Source organism: Balaenoptera borealis (assembly GCF_965194805.1).
Source record: "Balaenoptera borealis genome assembly, chromosome: 15".
NCBI lineage: Eukaryota > Metazoa > Chordata > Mammalia > Artiodactyla > Balaenopteridae > Balaenoptera > Balaenoptera borealis.
Window position 1 is genome coordinate 1,817,173 of NC_138871.1, and position 18,877 is coordinate 1,836,049.

The 18,877-nt window shown below is 44.1% G+C and overlaps 1 long non-coding RNA gene across 1 annotated transcript in view; it reads right to left on the minus strand.

The window, feature by feature from the left end:
* Positions 1 to 10,707: 10,707 nt before the first annotated feature.
* LOC309612080 overlaps positions 10,708 to 18,877 on the minus strand; it is a 57,330-nt gene continuing 49,160 nt past the window's right edge. The window contains exon 3 of the long non-coding RNA XR_014234934.1: positions 10,708 to 13,390. This is a non-coding gene — a long non-coding RNA (uncharacterized lncRNA). The remainder of the gene's footprint in view (positions 13,391 to 18,877) is intronic.

Below are 18,877 nucleotides of genomic sequence, written 5' to 3' on the forward strand. Positions count from 1 at the left end.
ACCTATTTTGAGTAACATGGAATATATATCAATGAAGTGATGCCATCTTTGGAACTTTTTATTGATCCCATCTTGTCATTGCCCCAGAAATTAGATTCCTATTCCATCCCTTTCAAATTTGAATACATCACTGATTTTTGTCTATATTAACATTAGGTATGTAATAGTATTTTATGAACATGTATGATGTCATTTAAATAATAATAGTATTATATATTATGAAATACAACTATCAAAGAGGAAATAGGATATATTGCAGCTCATCTGCAGAAGTTTGCCGATTTACACTTGGTTATGCTAAATCGCCACGTTCAAGCTGGCCCTTTGCAAATACAGGAAATTGTTTGAGGTCGTCCAAGATCATTCACGACAGCCATGCTCAGACACGTCCATTCCGACAATGCACCTGCCTTCCTAACTGACCATGAAGAGATAACCATGCAGTAAAGGTAGGGGCGGGCACCACAATTAAAATTTCAGCAACACGTCTACAAGGAATTTAACTATGGAATAAAAAGTGGGAAATAAGCTAAGAAAAAAGAGGCTGCACCAAGCACCCTGTGGTCATCTCAGAGTTTTTAAAGAATGAAATGAGAGCTCTACACAAGAAACCAAAGCTTCTAACAAGGACCAGTGGGACCTGACTTCAAGATGTACTGTAAAGCTACATAATCAAAGCAGTTTGGTGTTCGTGAACGGACCAAACAGATGGACAGGACAGGATAGAGAGCCTGGACACAGACCCAGTGACAAACAGTAGCCAACTGACCCTCAAGAAGGAGCAAAGGCAGCAGAACGAGGGGGGTGGGGTGTCTTCTCGACAAATGTGCCAGAACAACCGGATATCCACAGACCAAGCAACTATTAATAAGAAAGAATCTAGACACTGCCCTCACACCTTCCACAGAATTTAGTGCAAAGTGGATCACAGACATACATAAAAATGCAAAATTATATAACTTCTAGACCAGGGGGTCCCCAACCCCTGGGCCACAGACCAGTACTGGTCTGCAGCCTGTTAGGAACCGGCACACAGCAGGAGGGGAGTGGCAGGTGAAGCTTCATCTGTATTTACAGCCACTCCCCATGGCGCAGATCACCGCCTGAATCCCCCCCACCCCGTCTGTGGAAAAATTGTCTTCCACAAAACCGGTCCTTGGTGCCAAAAAGGTTGGGGATGGCTGTTCTAGACAATAACATGGGAGAAAATCTAGGTGACCTTGGGCTTGGCAATGACGTTTTAGTTACAACACTAAACACACCATCCATGAAAGAAAACCCAGATAACATGGATTTTATCCACATTAAAAACAGACTCCTGGGACTTCCCTGGTGGCGCAGTGGTTAGGAATCTGCCTGCCAATGCAGGGGACATGGGTTTGAGCCCTGGTCCGGGAAGATCCCACATGCCGCGGAGTAACTAAGCCCGTGCACCACAACTACCAAGCCTGTGCTCTAGAGCCCGTGAGCCACAACTACCGAAGCCCGCGAGCCACAACTACTGAAGCCCGCGCACCTAGAGCCCGTGCTCCGCAACAAAAGAAGCCCCTGCAGTGAAAAGCCCGCGCACCACAATGAAGACCCAACGCAGCCAAAAATAAAAATAAATAAATAATTTATAAAAAACAAAACAGACTCCATTCCTTTAAGAAACACGAGCAACTGCATTATTTAAAAGCTCCCTGGCTGTTGACATTCCCTGCGGACTCCGCGCAAACAAAAGGACTGCGCAGCAAAGGGGGCTCTGCCGACCGTCTCCTGCTGCCGGGGTCACGGCCACTCAGCAGCCCGTGTTCAGGGCTCTGCTCTGCGGGCAGTTCTCAGGGCCCTACAGCCAACTCAGGACATCCCCACGCGGGTAATCTGTTTCTTCATTCTTCTCCAATTCCGAGTCTCTCTGAAAAGGCTCATATTCTGTCCCCTGGCTCTCTGAAGCCGAGCTTTTCCCGCCAGTATGAGCCCACGGGCCCTGAGCTGGAGTCTCCATTGTTGCGGCCCCGGGTCCCCGCCCAGCCTCCTCCACTCCCCGGGCGCCCCAGGCAGCTGACCTGGGTGGATGCACAAGTGGGCGTCCTGGCCTTCCAGCTCAGCTGGCTGTACCATCTGGAGGTGCTGGCAGAAGTCAGAGGAAGGAAGAAGGGCGGGCTTGGTGTATTCGTTCTCCACGTGTGTCCCTCTACGGAAGGCACAGTCTCTGTCAGACGGTCCTGTCCACGGAGCTGCCTTCCCAGGTTCTGGAGCCCTCACCTTGCTCCTCTGTGGCTGTTGATAGCTTAGAGGCTGTTACACTCTCCTCAATGATTTCTTTTTCTTCTTTTTAAATTGTGGTAAAATACACATAACAAAGTTTACCATCTTAACCCTTTATAAACGTACAGTTAGTTCAGTGGCATTAAGCACATTCACGTAACTGTGCAACCATTGCTACCATCCGTCTCCAGAATGCTTTTCATCTCACAAAATGGAAACTCGGTACCCATTAAACATAACTCCACAGTCCCTTCCCCAGCCCCGGGCACCCACTCTTCCCATTTCTGTCTCTATGAATCTGGCTGCTCCAGGGACCTCATGTAAGTGGAATCATACAGTATGTGTCTTTTTATGTCTGGCTTATTTCACTTAGCTAGCATAATATCCTCAAGATTTATCCATGTTGTAAAGAACATGTGGCGAATATATATATATATATATATATATATATATATATATAATGGAATACTACGCAGCCACAAAAAAGAATGAAATAATGCCATTTGCAGCAACATGATGGACCTAGAGATTATCATACTAAGTGAAGTAAGTCAGAGAAAGACAAATACCATTTGATACCACTTTTATGTGGAATCTAAAATATGATACAAATGAACTTATCTATAAAACAGAAACAGACTCACAGACATAGAGAACAGACTTGTAGTTGCCAAGGAGGGAAGGACTGGGAGTTTGGGATTAGCAGGTGCAAACTATTATATATACAGTGAGTAAACAACAAGGTCCTACTGTAGAGCACAGGGAACTATATTCAATATCCTGTGATAAACCATATGGAAAAGAATATAAAAAGAATGTGTATATATGTATAACTGAATCACTTTGCTGTACAGCAGAAACATTATAAATCAACTATACTTCAAATTAAAAAAAAAAAAAGGAAAAACAAAAGATTTATCCATGTTGTAGCAGGTGTCAGAATTTCTTTCCTTTTTAAAGTTGAATAGTATTCCATTGAATGTACAGACCACATTTTTTTTTTATCAATTCATCCCTCAATAGACGCTTGGCTTGCTTCCACATTTTGGCTACTATAAAAAAAAAAAAAAATCTTACTGATTTCTGAAGCCCAGCCTCTATCTTTGAGAGCAATTCCTGTATCAAAATTTCCTCAGTTACCAGTGAGCAAGCCATCTCTTTTCTACTGGGACCCGGACTGACACAGAAGCAGCGGTAGCTAAGTCAGCCTGCCTAACGGTCCTGCCAAGGAAGAGAGAGCTTACAAAGTACAAATCGCAAGTCAGAGAGACATCAATGGGCTGGATGATGTATCCAGATCAACCAGATACAACTTAATACAAATAAAAGTAAACCTCTTGCTTTATGTTAAAAAATTAATTACACACCAACTACTCAACAGCATTTCACTTTTTTAAAAAATTCTCGGAATTGCTCTAGAGCAGTGGGTCTCAACCAGGGGCGATTCTGTCTCCCAAGGGATACTTGGCAACGTCTGGAGACATTTTTGGTTGCCACAGGTAGCGGGTACCACTGGCATCTAGTGGGTAGAGACTGAAGATGCTGCTAAACGCCCAACAACACCCAAAGCAAGGAATGATTTGCCCCCAGAGGTCTGTGGCACCAAGGCTGAGAATCGCTGTCCTAAAGTACAAAATAAATTCAGAACCAAGAAGGAAGAAGTTTTCAACTTGATGTTGAGAACCAAATTTCTAATTTTCTAGATGCCTCAGCAAGGGGGCAGACTCCATCATAAAGCCATGCTTGAAAACAGCGCAGAAGAAGCCAGGCCTCCCATCTGGGGCGTGAAGGGGAGGGGTTGGGCTGGAAAGAGGTCTTGGGGGGCAGCTGATGGAGATCTTCCACTCTGGGACATCCTACTGCTTTAGACTGGCCAGGTGCTATGAAGACCCCTTGGGTCTAAGATCAATAGTGGTTACAAAGCCTTAAGAATAGACAGATTTTTCCAACATCTTATTACAAACATTTTTAAACCTACGGCAAAGTTGAAAGAATTTTACAGTGAGCACTTATATATCTACCACCTAGATTCTACCATTCAGATATTTTTAAGGAAGAATTTTTCTTACGTTTTTCACATTTTCCTGCTGAAAAAGTGAAACGTCAGTGACTAGACGGACTTTTAAATGACGCAATGGTGCATGTTCCTTCAAGGAAATAGAGAATGACGATTATTCTTGACATGGAAGTTTTACTCAAATGAGATGACAAAATAAACTCAATTCATGGATTGTTTTAAATGGCATATTGTTAATATTCATGTATTAGCTCCTCATTCTTCTATAAATTCATCAGAGTTATTAAGCTTATCAAATACAGTCAGCCCTATAAATACACGTCCAAAGTATAGCTCTTTGTTAAAATGGAAACTCACCATCAGCAAATTCTGATTCCATGCTCACCGCTCACTGACCTTCATCACTGGTCAGTCAAGTTTTGATAATAATCAAAACTACAGTCAGAATCAGTAGCATCATTTTCTTTGTTCTTCAGCATTTCCATAACATTTTGTGTTTTCAAAGAGCAATACAATCAGCTTTTCTCCTAGTCATTCAAGAGAATAATCTAGCTAAATAGACATTTCTCCAAAGAAGACATACAAATGGCCAAAAAGCACGTGAAAAGATGCTCAACATCACTAATCATTAGAGAAATGCAAATCAAAACTACAGTGAGGTATCAGCTCACACTGGTCAGAATGGCCATCATCAAAAAATCTACAAACAGTAAATGCTGGAGAGGGGGTGGAGAAAAGGGAACACTCTTGCACTGTTGGTGGGAAGGTAAACTGATACAGCCACTATGGAGAACAGTATGGAGGTTCCTTAAAAAACTAAAAATAGAACTACCATATGACCCAGCAATCCCGCTCCTGGGCATATACCTGGAGAAAACCATAATTCAAAAATATACATGCACCCCAATATTCATTGCAGCACTGTTTACAATAGCCAGGACATGGAAGCAACCTAAATGTCCTCAACAGATGAATGGATAAAGAAGATGTGGCACATATATATACAGTAGAATACTATTCAGCCATAAAAAAGAACAAAACAATGCCATTTGCAGTAACATGGATGGACCTAGAGATTATCATACTAAGCGAAGTAAGTCAGAAAGTGAAAGATAAATACCATATGATATCACACTTATATGTGTAATCTTAAAAAAAAGGGTACAAATGAACCTATTTACAAAATAGAAGTAGAGTCACAGATGAAGAAAACAAACTTATGGTTACCAGGGGATAAGCAGGGAGAGGGATAAATTGGGAGATTGTGACTGACGTATACACACTACTATATATAAAATAGATGACTAATAAGAACCTGCTGTATAGCACAGGGAACTCTACTCAGTACTCTGTAATGGACTATATGGGAAAAGAATCTAAAAAAAAAAAAAAAAAAAAAAGAGAGAGAGAATAATCTAGCTGCATTGCATCTTTTCTCTGGAATGTAGAACCACAATGACTTGTAATTCCAGATCCTAACAGATACTCAGAAAACATTTTTAGTTTTTTCCTCCAAAATGCAGCAATCTTAAGAAAATTTACTTTGCAATTAAAAGCTTTCTAAATGGAACCCTAGGCTATTAGGAGATGTTGTAGAGATTAATTTAAATGTAGCCCCACCCTATAGGACCATTTGGTGTGCTTTCACACACATATATTTTCGGAGGCAATTCTCGTATTGGGCTTCCCCCGCTCCTTCTTTTTAGACCCAAATCCCCACCTTCAGGAATACTGAACATGCAAGTCCAGTGTCAACAAAAAAATTAGTCGTCAATCTAAGAAAGAAAGGGAAAATTGTATTCGAGTCAACCTGAGGATGATGACGCGGGAGACAGTCTTTCAGAAGGCCCTGAGGACTGTTCCGCCCATTAGAGGTCAAAGCACAGTTACACAAGCTTTTGAGACAAAAGGTCACATGTCAAATGACAGATTATTGAGTTTATACATTCGAGACCTACAGGTACAAAGAGTATGGCTCATCCTGACCCCTTATGAGATTAAAGAGGAAGATTATCTCCTAAGGAGTTGTGACCCTTTATGAGATTGAGAAGGAGTGTTATCCCCTAAGGAGGTCTGGTTAATGCAGATGCACAGTACACACTAAAGGGGAGGGGGGGAGGCCCAAATGGGCAAAGAAAACTTTTTTAATTTCATAAAATATGAATTTCATTTCATCAGCAGAGAGAAACTTGCATTTGCCAAACTTTTCCCTTCCACTTCCGCCCGCTCTCCACCATTAGGACACGTGGTCATTTACCTCATTGATTCTAAAAACACTGACAAACAGTGATGAGTCCTAAACAGGAATGTCAGATTTAAGGAGGGTAACGACTCAAGGTCAGGTTTAATTTACTGAACTTTCAAACAACAGTTCCAAGACCTGGTACCTAAGGGAGAATTGCCACAGGAAAGGACGATTGAAAGCATCTCTTAAAGAAGCAGAAGCACGTGTCACAATCATCAGAGCTCCTGGAAAGGACAGAACGATTTCCTTAGCTTCAGAATGCCAACTCCACAGATCAAATCAGAAGACTTACAGAAACGAGTGCAGACTCCAGGTATCATTTTATGTGCACCAACTACTATAATTTTAAAACAATTTTATAAAAATATGTGAAGGCTTATTGAGGGGTTAATCGAATCCTCCAGCCCCCCCTCCAAAAAATATCTATCTTGAATGCACAAAAATAGTAACTAAAAGCAAATCATCCATTGTGCCTATGGTTATAAAAAGGAGAGGGGCCAGGACGATGCAGCTCTGTCGGGTACATACTCATTTGGGGACAGTGGAGGACTTTATCACCGCTCTGCGAATCCTCTGCTTCTCAGACAAACTGTCACTGTAACTCATGGACCGTGTGAGTGAAAACGAACAGGACATACGTCGGCCCAGCCTTAGTAATTTGTGCACTTAAAGTAATTTGAATCTGAGAACACTTCACTCCATCCTGCCTCTTTCATATTTATCACTAGACTTTATAAAGATCCATATACCTTACAGATATTGCAGACGCCATTTTATGCTCCTTTTCCAATGACAAACGGTTTCTCCATTTTAATGTGCTCTGCATGGGTAGGCTTGACGACTGGGCGGAGTTTAATATGTGTTAAATATTTACACATGCACATGTGCGTGTACATAACATACAGGGGACTACCAGTGTTCTCCATACTGGACTGAACTGGAATTTGCATGGCTTCTTTGCAGCACATTGCCTCTTATTCCTACTTTAACATTGGTTGACTATGTCTGGTATTTTCCTTTTTAAGTTATTTTTGAGACAAAGTCAACACAAATGACATTTAACTGGGCCGTTTGTACACTGACATTTTAAATTTTATGTTAGATAAGAGAAAATGTGATGTGGAAATTAAATAAGGGAATTTTGTAGTGCAGTGAAGCCAAGAACTGTCGGTATCAAATTGAACCTTGTTACACGAGTGATCATATTTCCCATTTCAGCTCTGAGTCTCTTGACCTTACTCCATCAGTTATGTGGTCGTAGACAGTGACCAAGACTCGGCCGACAGCACAAAAGAGCAAGTGATGACCTGCACGAGGACTTAGCCTTGGGTTTCACTGTGTTTGATTTCTTCAGTATCCTCGTTTTATGGAAAACAGGTAGGTGTTTGCTTAAATAATGTAGATTATAAATACTTGCTAAATATTAAGATCCCACCTTGCAATATCAAAGCGATTTGACAATGTAAATTTCAGTTCCAAAAGGAGGCATCTGCAAGCTGTCATTTCATGTAATTCACCCCCAAAAAGTGACCCCAGTCACTCAAGTCCTTGGATCTTTCTTCTGGGCAGCCTGGGACCAGCGTGAGCCGGCAAAGATGTCGTGTCTGGATTGCTGGTGTAAGTCTTGCTGGTTAGAACAGATCCACACCAACTGCTGAGCCTAGAAACCCAGTGTTGAAATGCCAAGCCATGCAGATTTCATCAGGTGAAACGTTCTAAGAAAAACACATTACATTTATGGCATTTAGTCTCTTGCCCTGATTTGTGACATGGAGCGTCTATTGCTCCTGCCATTGCAGTGGTTCATTCATTCTTTTTAAAGCTTCCTACAGCATGGATTTCCCAGGAGAGTCCTTTTCTTTTCCTACAATCAGAAGTGCATAGTCTTCAGTCATGTTCGTTTTCAAATTGCTGAACTCCTTTTTCCATATCGTGATGTTCCTTGACATTTACAAAAAGGTGGCCTCAGTGGTGACCTCCTGGTGGGGCCAGGAGCAGCCCCATCCCAGGGGGACGGACACAGGTGTGGGAGAAGATCTCAAGCCCCAGGTGAAAAGGAGGAGCGTTGTCTAAGGGCAGACGGAGGCAACAAAACAGAGAAAAACAAGTACTGAGGCTGAAGAGCCTGGCTAGGAAGTTGTTGCCGGCCATCACATCACAAATAAAAGGAGAGTCCAAAAGGGAGAAGATTCCCCAAAGAAGCAGGAGGGGGGCTTGTTGCTGGCTCAGACAGTGCTCTGACCCTTCTCCCCTACGTGATGCCTGGTGTGGATGTGGCAGCGGGCAGCTGCCTGGAGAACCACACGGGATGCTGTGAAATGCTTACGAGGAGGCTCTGGACCACCAGCTGCCCTTGGAAGAGGCTCCGAACGGCTGTCGGTCAGCGTGGCCAAGCAGCAGGCTGGGGCTGTGGTTTCTGTGTCTGACGCCAGCCATCCTCTGCCAGCCACCCCTCCTTGACCTTCCCAGAAAGCACGTCCGCTGACTCCATGACATCGGGTCCCGGGGGTGACTCTTTATTCCCAGCGTGGGTGCTACAGCCCTGACAATCGGGAAGATAACTCAGGAGTTGCCCAGAGGGGTCGGCGTGCAGGCGGAGGCCAGTGGACCCCAGACAGAGAACGGGAGGCCGTCAGCCAGCGGGTCCTGGCCTCACCCCTTCCTCCTTAGGGACCCGGGTCCCTTTGCACGGGGGCAAGGGTCACTCAAGTGTAGCTTGGCTTCGCCTGCACCAAGTTCACGTGGGGAAGTAAGGGGGACACTTTGTTAGGCTGCATGTCGCCAACAGAGGTATCTGCTGACCTCCGCAGTGATGGTGGGCAGGGTCCTCCCTAACCTGGTGGAGCCGGTCCCGGAAGCCAGTGTGACCATCCAGCGTGCCTGTCAACCACCCCTGGAGTCCTCCCTCTCTGTTCCCCCTAACTCTCTGGGACCGTCCACGTATTCACGTCTGGTGGCCTCCTCCACCCCTGGAAAGTTAAAGTCTTGCCCCCCACTTGTTGAACTGAGTCCTGAAATGCTCCCCCACGCTAATCATCACAGGCTAGGGAGGCGCCATGAGGGACAGGCCTGAAGGAGCTGCGCGTATGCAGAGCCATCTTCCTGGGTCCAGACACGCTACCATGGTGACAGGGACACTGCCCGCCTCCCACCTTCTCCATCCCTGTGACCCCAGGGGCCAGGCCCCTTCCTGGTCATGAAACGTGCTTGATAACTATAAACCGCAGGAAGGAATGAGTAGCTTTCTTTCCAAGGAGCTGTTGCATCTTATTTCTTGATGCATCACTTTTTTATAAAATGAGAGGACAGCACCCAGAAATTTCAAAAGGCAAAGAGAAAACGTTCATGATGTCTTTAGACCATTAAATGAGACAATGATGAGACACAATTACAGAGCATATTTGGACTTCAGGCCTGGACCTGTTTCCCCCAGTGATCTCTAAGCAATGTTTCATGCTCCCCTGATGAGTATGACCCCAATTACTGCCCAATCTGGAAAGAGTGTCACATTTCTATGCTGAATTTTCTTTTGTTGCAAACACCACTTGGAATCTTTTCTTATCCTTCTCCCAGGAATAAAAACCTACAAATGAAAAAGTGAGCACAACTTTTCTTTAAAGTTGCTCTCAGTGGCGTCTGAATCAACTTGCTGGAGGAGAAAACAAATATTTCTACCCATCGCACCATCTGCCATTTTATGGGTACCCATTTCCAGCGGGAGCATCAATTTGTATCCATTCAACAACTGAAGCCAGGTGTATTTCAGAACCATTGTTGAGAATATCAGAAAATAAAGTAAAAATATGGATGTAATCATTACATCAAAAGTAGCTGGGTATGGGCTTCCCTGGGTGCAGCGGTTAAGAATCTGCCTGCCAATGCAGGGGACACGGGTTCGAGCCCTTGTCCAGAAAGATCCCACTTGCCGGGGAGCAACTAAGCCCCTGTGCCACAGCTGGTGAGCCTGCGCTCTAGAGCCCATGAGCCACAACTCCTGAGCCCACGTGCCACAACTACTGAAGCCAGCATGCCTAGAGCCTGAGCTCCGCAACAAGAGACGCCACCACAATGAGAAGCCCGCGCACCACCATGAAGTGTAGCCCCCGCTCGCCGCAACTAGAGAAAAAACCCCGTGTGTGGCAACGAAGACCCAACGCAGCCAAAAATAAATAAAATTAAATTAATTAATTAGAAAAAAAAGTAGCTGGGTAGAGAGCCTAGAAAAGTTCTCAGAGGGAAAAAAAACAACAAATTTATTACTCATGAAAGCAAATACCATACTCCTGGGAAAAGGTGTTTATTCCTATTCTGCGTGAAAATACAATTTTGTGGAAGAAACAGGAATTGAGAATGAGGCATTGCAGTGAAATATCTATTCCATAAAAATCAATGCCTCATTAAAATCGTAATGGTGTTTCTTAAGTATGACTGCACATCTGATTTAATTGTAAATTGATACAGATTGGAGTTAACTGTAATTCGATGTGGATAAACTTGAGAGCCTCATGTCAGAAAAGGAAGACCCCACTGGCTCCCAGCGCCAAGGACTAAAGTCCTAACTCCTTTCAGACAGAGGCTGAGGAGGGAGGTTGGGACACCCTGCCCTCCACCCCGTCAGCTCAAGGAGGGGTCTGCAAGGGGAGAAGTGGGAAAACAAAGCAGGCTCTCCCTTTAAAAAAGGTCTCAGACAGTCACTGAAACAATTAATACGTTCTTTAAAGTGTGTGAAGTAGAATATTCATTACTATTTGTTTAATGCTCAATTTGATAAATTCATATATTTAATATAAAATTTAGAAAACCAGTGTTTCTTGAGAATATAAACATTGATTACAAGTTTGATCAATTTTATGTCTAAAAACATGTCAAATGATAATAACCAATTTTGCAAGGCATATTCGTTTCAGTAGCTCAAACACCTGAAGCATCAGAAAAAAGAAATATAGAGTGACTACAAATGACTGTTTCTTCACTTATACTCAAAATTATTTTAAACTGTCAATGCCATGGATTTACTTCATTTCTTTATTACTTCTGTTACTATTTGTATACGTTCCTAGGGTTACTGATACATTTATTTTGCTCTTTTCCCAGTGGTTAAGCGGTAATATTTTTGATTCCTCCCTGGTCCTGCCAGATCCCAGAGACGAAGAATTCCTTCTCAGGCCAGCACTGGCGGGGAAGCCGAGGTCCCCGGGGCACCAGACACAGCTTCTTCCCCCAAAGAAGCTGCAAATCATCAACGTGCATTACCTTTCCACAATCAAATTTCAGTAAGAATTTTTCTGTGTGGTAAGGATATTTAACATGAGATCTACCTTCTTAACGAAATGTTAAGTATACAATACAGAACTGACAACTACGGGCGCGGTACAGAACAGCCGATCTCTAGAACCTACTCATTTTACGCAACAGAAACTTTAGACCCATCGAGTAGCGGGGACAGAAGAATGGGGATATTTAACCCTTTGTACGTGGACTTCAGTGACGTGGGGTGGAATGACTGGATCGTCGCCCCCCTGGGGTATCATGCCTTTTACTGCCATGGGGAGTGCCCTTACCCCCTGGCTGATCACCTGAACTCCATGAACCACGAAATCGTCCAGACGCTGGTCAGCTCAGTTAACTCTAAGATTCCCAAGGTGTGCTGTGTCCCAACGGAACTCAGTGCCATCTCCATGCTGTACCTTGACGAGAATAAAAAGGTGGTATTAAAGAACTATCAGGACATGGTTGTCGAGGGTTGTGGGTGTCGTTAGCACAGCAAAAAAAAAATAAAATAAATATATATATATATTTTAGAAAAAAAAATTCACTTTTAATTTAATTTAATTCACTTTTAATTCTAGACTTTCTCCCCAGGTCTTAGGTGTTTTTTGTTGTTTTCTTTTGTTTTTTTCACCAACTCTAGTCACATTCTTCCTTGTAGTAGGCGGAATAGTAGCCCCCAAAAGATACATCCCGACCGCCACTCCTGGAACCCGCAAATGTGACCTTATTTGGAAAAGGGGTGTTTTCAGACCCTTTTCGGTTAAGGGTCTTGAGATGAAGAGATCATCCTGCATTATTCAGGGGCGCCCTAAATGCGGGAACAAGGGTCTTATAAGAATCACTCAGGGGAGATCTGACAAAAAGAAGAGGAGGGGGCCATGTGACCACGGAGGCAGAGATTGGAGTGATGCGGGCACAGCCAAGAATCTTCCCTACAGCCCTCAGAGGGAGTGCGGGCCTGCCGACACCTGGATTTCAGACTTCGGGCCAAGAGCACCGCAGAGAACCAGTGTCTGCTGCGTCAGTTTGTTACAGCAGCCTTAGGAAGCTGATACACCCAAAGGTGCTTTTTAATTAATTTATTTATTTTTATCCTTTTTAAAATTATTACATTAGTTTCAGATGTACGACATGGTGATTTTATATTTTCATACATTACAAAATGACCACGGCAATAAGACCGGTTACTACCCACCACCATACAAAGTTGTTACCATATCATTTCCTACATTCCCTATGTGTACATTATATCCTCATGACTTATTTATTTTATAGCTGGAAGTTTGTACCTCTTAATCCTCTACTTTCAAAATATTTCTTGGTCTGTATTACACGGTCTTTAGGATACACTGTTATCTGTAGTATGCACAAATTACTGAAAGCTATGTATTTCTCATCAGTATTTTATTACGATTAGTAGGACCACAGAGAGGGTTCCTTTCCTGGCAAAAGGGTGAAGTCTCCTCCTTAGCGTGTTGAAGGAATTCGTCTTCTGGGAACATGGTGCCGCCTATTTGCAGGTGATCACAAGTCAGCTTCTCCTTCCTGTTTGAGGTAACAGTACCTACTTTTTCTTGGCTTTCTTGGCTTGTTTGCAGTTGTTTCTTCTTCCTTACACACATAGATAAAAGCAAGTACATACTCATTCTTTCTAAACACAATAGAAGAAACACAACCTACATTTTTAACATCACTTATTTGTTAAAATCTGCAAAATAATTAAAATCATTTCATGATATTCGTCCTCCTTGTGTGTTATTGCAACGGTCTGTCCGTGTTCTCTTCACCAGCTCTTCTCTTCTGAGTGTGGTTGTGAATCGGTCGTCTGGGGACAAATCTTGTGCCTGCCTACTGCAGCCGTGACTGTGCTCAAGGCCCAAGGACCACAGCGGCCCCGGCAGCCCTCCAGGCGTTTCCTTTGTGCCTTCAGCACAGCCCCTTGCTGTCGGGCCACGACATCTTCCAGACTCATCCTGGTTTTTCCTTGCTAGAAACATGGAATCAGCTGCCCTACGAGAAGTCCTGGTTCCATGTGTGGAGAACAGACTAAGGCACAGGTGTTGGCGAGCAGGTGGTGGGAAAGGTGCTCCTGGTGCCTTGGGACCTTGTTATGTACAGACAGGCTGGGAGGCAGGCATCTCGTTCAAGTCCCACTGTGCACTGATGTCTCCCGTGGTTCCTCATCCCGCTGGCCCCCGCGTCCCTCCTCGGCCTGCTCCACTTTGCTCAGCGCCCTGGGAGGCTGAGCGCTGGGGACCAGCGGGAGGGAGCGGGGCGTGGGGTGTGCAGGAGTCAGGGTGTCCCGCCCCTCATCCTCCACTCCTGTGCCACAGTCCCAGCGGAGGCTGCGGGCTTAGACGGTGCCCGCCCCGTGAAGCCAGGGAGACCCTCGGGCCCTGGGGTGGTAGCCGCTCTGAGTCCCTCCCTACTCTTTGCAGATTCCCTTGGCTCTGCCCACACCTCTCTCTCTCTCCTTAGTTAATACTTTGGAGTGGATTTTTATTTTCCCATTGGGATGCGGAATAAGATGTCAACTTAACCCATTATGTTCTCATATACCCCGATTTTCTTATAGTAGATGGCTTCCTCGACTCCTAAAATTTACTCCCCCTTGGCAGAAAACATGTTCTCATTCTTTGTTCCAGGGTGAGGCATACAATTTCTTAGAAGAAATGCTGCTTTTAAGTTGGCCCATGCAACACACCTAGGGAAGGAACTGGGCAAATAGGTGACCAAATAAATCAGTCCCAAGCAAGGCAGTGTCTCTAGGACCAGCTGGACTCCAGGGTTTTCTGCACATGCTAAAAGGCAGTTCTCTGCAGTTTTATTATGTGTCATCAAAGGGTTTTATTATATACAATAAACCTCAGGGGGTCTCCTTTCAGTTCCTGTTCCAGCTGCCCTTCAAGTGGTCACACTGACCAATGACCCAGATCCAGCAGAGACAGCTAAACGGCAGGGGGGCCTGAGAAGCAGCTTCTCTTCATACTGAAATGGGGAGCTGCAGTTTTCTAAATAAAGTTTATGTTTTAGAATAGTTACAGATTTACAGGAAAAATGAGAAGACGTTACAGAGAGTCCCAATGCCCTGCACCCAGTTCCCTGTTACCAACACCTTACACCCATAGGGTGCTTTTGTTACAATTAACGAATGCTGACTCATGATTGTTAACTGAAGTCCAGAATTGATTCAGATTCCCCTCATTTTATCTAATGTCCTTCCTCTGTTCCAGGACCCCACCCAGGAGACATGGCAGTTGTCATCATGTCTCCGTAACCTCCTCTAGACTGTGACTCAGAATTTTCTTGTTTTGATGACCCACAGTTTTGAGAAGCACTGGTCAGGTGTTTTGTAGATTGGGATTTGTTTGATTTTTTTGTGTGATGAGCAGGGGTCATGTGTTCCAGGGAGGAATCCCACAGAGGTGAAGTGTCCTTTTCATCATATTGTATGAAGGCTACGTACTACCAACGTGACTTACTATGGCTGATGTCGCTCTTGGTCATCTACTTGTGCTGATGTTTGTCAGAAGGAAGCCACTGTGTGCAGCCCACACTTCAGGGTGGGGTTAGGCTCTACCTCCTTGAGGGAGAGGATCTACGCAAATTATTTGGAATTTTTCTGCATGAGAGATTTGATCTTGTCCCCCATTTACTTACTTATTAAATCAATTACTTATATCAGAATGGACAGGTGGATATTTATACTTTGGTAAATAATCCAATACTACTTTATATATTTTTTGCTCAAATTGTTCCAGCTTTGACCCTTGGGAGATTTTTCAATTGGCTCCTGTGTCCCTTGGGTTTACATCCATACTTTGGGGATGTTCCAGGCTCGTCCTATAAACATATCCTGCTCCATTCCTAGGATCAGCCATTTCTCCAAGGTGGGAGGCTTTATAAAGTAACATTTAATATGGAAAAACTTGAATTCCTCTATTTGTGTCCAAAAAAGTATTGGCCAAACACTAGGATATGGAGGAGAGAGACTGAAGATGCTGAGAAACAGCCATGTAATGGGAGCTGAAGCTGCTCCTTGACAAACAGAAACTAGACACCTTCATTTTGTAGGACAGTTGATTTAAAGTCTTTGTCTAGTAATTCCAACATCTGTGCTTCCTTGGGGACAATTTCTAGGTTTGTTTGGGGTTTTTTCCCTATAAATGGGTCACACTGTCTTGTCTGTTCTCATGTCTCATTTTTTTGTTGTTGCTGAAAACTGAACATTTTGAATATTATAGTGGGGTAACTCTGAATATCAGATACTCCCCAGGGTTTGTTGTTGCTGCTGCGGTGGGTTGTCGTGATGTGTTTGCCTAGGAACTTTTCCAAACTATTTTTGTAAAAACTCTATTCTTTGTCATGTGTGGTCTTTGAAGTCTTTGTTCATTTAGGTTAGTAGTCAGTGGTTGACGGAGATTTCCTTAAATGCTTGGAGTTAAAAAAAAAAAAAAAAGAAGGAAAAAGAGAAAAGAAAGGAAGAAAAGAAGATAAGAAAGAGAAGGGAAGGGAAGGGAAGGAAAGCAGACTCCCAGACATTGCTGGTTGGCTCTGCTTGAGGCACACCTTTAGCACTTGGCCACACCATTCACAAGTCTGCCTTAGCCCTCACTTCCTGCTTGTGCCGGGCCTAAACATCAGCCAGAGGAGAATGCCTAGGCTCTTCTCAGGTCTTTCTCAGAATGCACCCTGCCCTGGGCATGAGTATGGCCTTGCAGATTCCCTGGTTTGCATGAGAGCTTTTCAAAACCCTTATTCCCCAAATCTGACTCCCCAGCTCCTTCTCCTGGGCTTTCAGCATGTCTACTGTTTGCCCAATTGTTACCTTCTGTCCTTTCAGCGTCTTCAAGGACCATCTTCCTGGAGTTGAGTTCTCTCCCTGACAGAGTTCTGGTTCAGAGGAAACAAAGGCAATCCCTTTATATCAGTCCTTCAGGGAGCCCCCAGACAGGCCAAACAGACAAACATGACTCCCTGGGACCTGGGTCTGCTCTTCTCTCCCTGGAAGCAGGAACCCCCACTGGGAATGTGGGATGTCACCTTCAAGGCCACTGCCAAGCTGGGGAGGGGGTGGGGCAACGATAAGTTAAAATGCCCCAAAGCTCTCCTGTCTTTCTGTTTCCTTTTTCTTTGCTTTTTTCTTTTTTTTTTCCCATAGTTTCCTTTTTCTTGATTAGTTAGGCATTTGCTTGGTTGCTGTAAACCTATGGCTGTCCTCCAGAGTTGCCAGTTTTGTCAGTGTTTGTGGGAAAGAATGAGTCTCAGAGTTCCCTACACTATCATTTTCATGGATGTCAGTCCTCCATTTGAGGTCTGCACTTTTCAGAGAGTAATTTAAGGGAGAAAAGTTTGTATCTTCTTTTTGATCATTAAAGCAAGCTTGAAGCAAATCACATAAACAGAAATAAAGGATATTCTGTCAAAATTAATGTGTGCCCTGAAATGAGGACTTGGCCAAATCTGAAATTTTTACTTAAAAATATTCCATATTATGGTTTGAAGAACACTGACTCAATGATTTAAGAATAAGTTTGTGCTGGATTTCCCTGGTGGCGCAGTGGTTAAGAATCCACCTGCCAATGCAGGGGACACGGGTTTGAGCCCTGGTCCGGGAAGATCCCACATGCTGTGGAGCAACTAAGCCCGTGCGCCACAACTACTGAGCCTGCACTCTAGAGCCCACAAGTCACAACTACTGAGCCCACATGCCACAGCTACTGAAGCCCGCACGCCTAGAGCCCGTGCTCTGCAACAAGAGAAACCACTGCAATGAGAAGCCTGTGCATTGCAACAGAGTAGCCCCTGCTCGCCTCAACTAGAGAAAAAGCCCGCGCGCAGCAGCAATGAAGATCCAATGCAGCCAAAAATAAATTGATTAATTAATTTTTTTAAAAAAAGAATAAGTTCATGCTAGTCATCAAGACTTGAGCACCAGCATGTTTTGTATCCTGGTTTTTATCAATAAGTGGCATTTATTTAGTACTTCATACATCCCTAGATTGTCAATAAATGTTTTATATTGTTTATTCCACTTATTTTTTCTGAGATGGGTACTTGCTATTTTCCAGTGAATAAACAGAGACTTGGCCAGGTGAAAAACTTACCTAGAGTCATAGAGTGAGTACATAAGAGTCAGGATTCAACTCAAACATTCCGACTCTATAACCATTCTTAGGAATTCATAAGCCCATAAGAACTAAGCACTCTTTTCTCGTCTATAAGGCTTGATGAAGACAGACACGTGAAGTCCAGGTCCTGCATCTCCTGGATGGTACAGGGAGTGTGGGAAGATAGCTCTGATCACAGGCTGGAGACCCTGCCCTCAGCCCTCTCCCTTCTTACTTCTCTGCTGAGGCTCTGAGACCCATGCCAACTCCACTGGTTCTCCCAAGACTGCAGCCAAGCCAAGCCTCTCATCTTCATCCCCTCACCATCTGAATTTCCATCCCCACACAGAGGAGGCTGGACCACAGAGAAAAGAATCAGAAGAATCAGGACACCAACCCTCCCATACACGAGAGACCAGTATAGATACAATCACCTTAGCCCTTCACCATCAAGAGGTTCTGACAGATCCTTAGGTAGACTCTGTTAGAAATTAATACCTATATCACTGAGGTTTTATACACGTAATTCCACTTCTGGGACCTATCCTGACAGGTTCAAAGATTTATGTGTTGGGAAGCTCATCAGAACAATATTTATAACAGCAAGTAATTACATACAACTTAAGTAGGCAACCCTCAGGGTAGGCTAAGTGATTGTGTGTGTGTGTGTGTGTGTGTGTGTGCTGTGTGTGGTGTGTGTGCAGTGTACAGTGTGTGTGTGGTGTGTGCGTGGTGTGTGTGCTGTGTGCTGTGTGTGTGTGTGGTGTATGTGTATGGCGTGTGTGCTGTGTGGTGTGTGTGGTGTGTGTGTGTGGTGTGTGTGTGTGGTGTATGGTGTGTGTGTGTGTGTGTGCTGTGTGCTGTGTGTGGTGTGTGTGTGTGTGCTGTGTGTGCTGTGTGCTGTGTGTATGTGTGTGTGCTGTGTGTGCGCTGTGTGCTCTGTGTGTGTATGGTGTGTGTGGTGTGTGTGTATGGCGTGTGTGC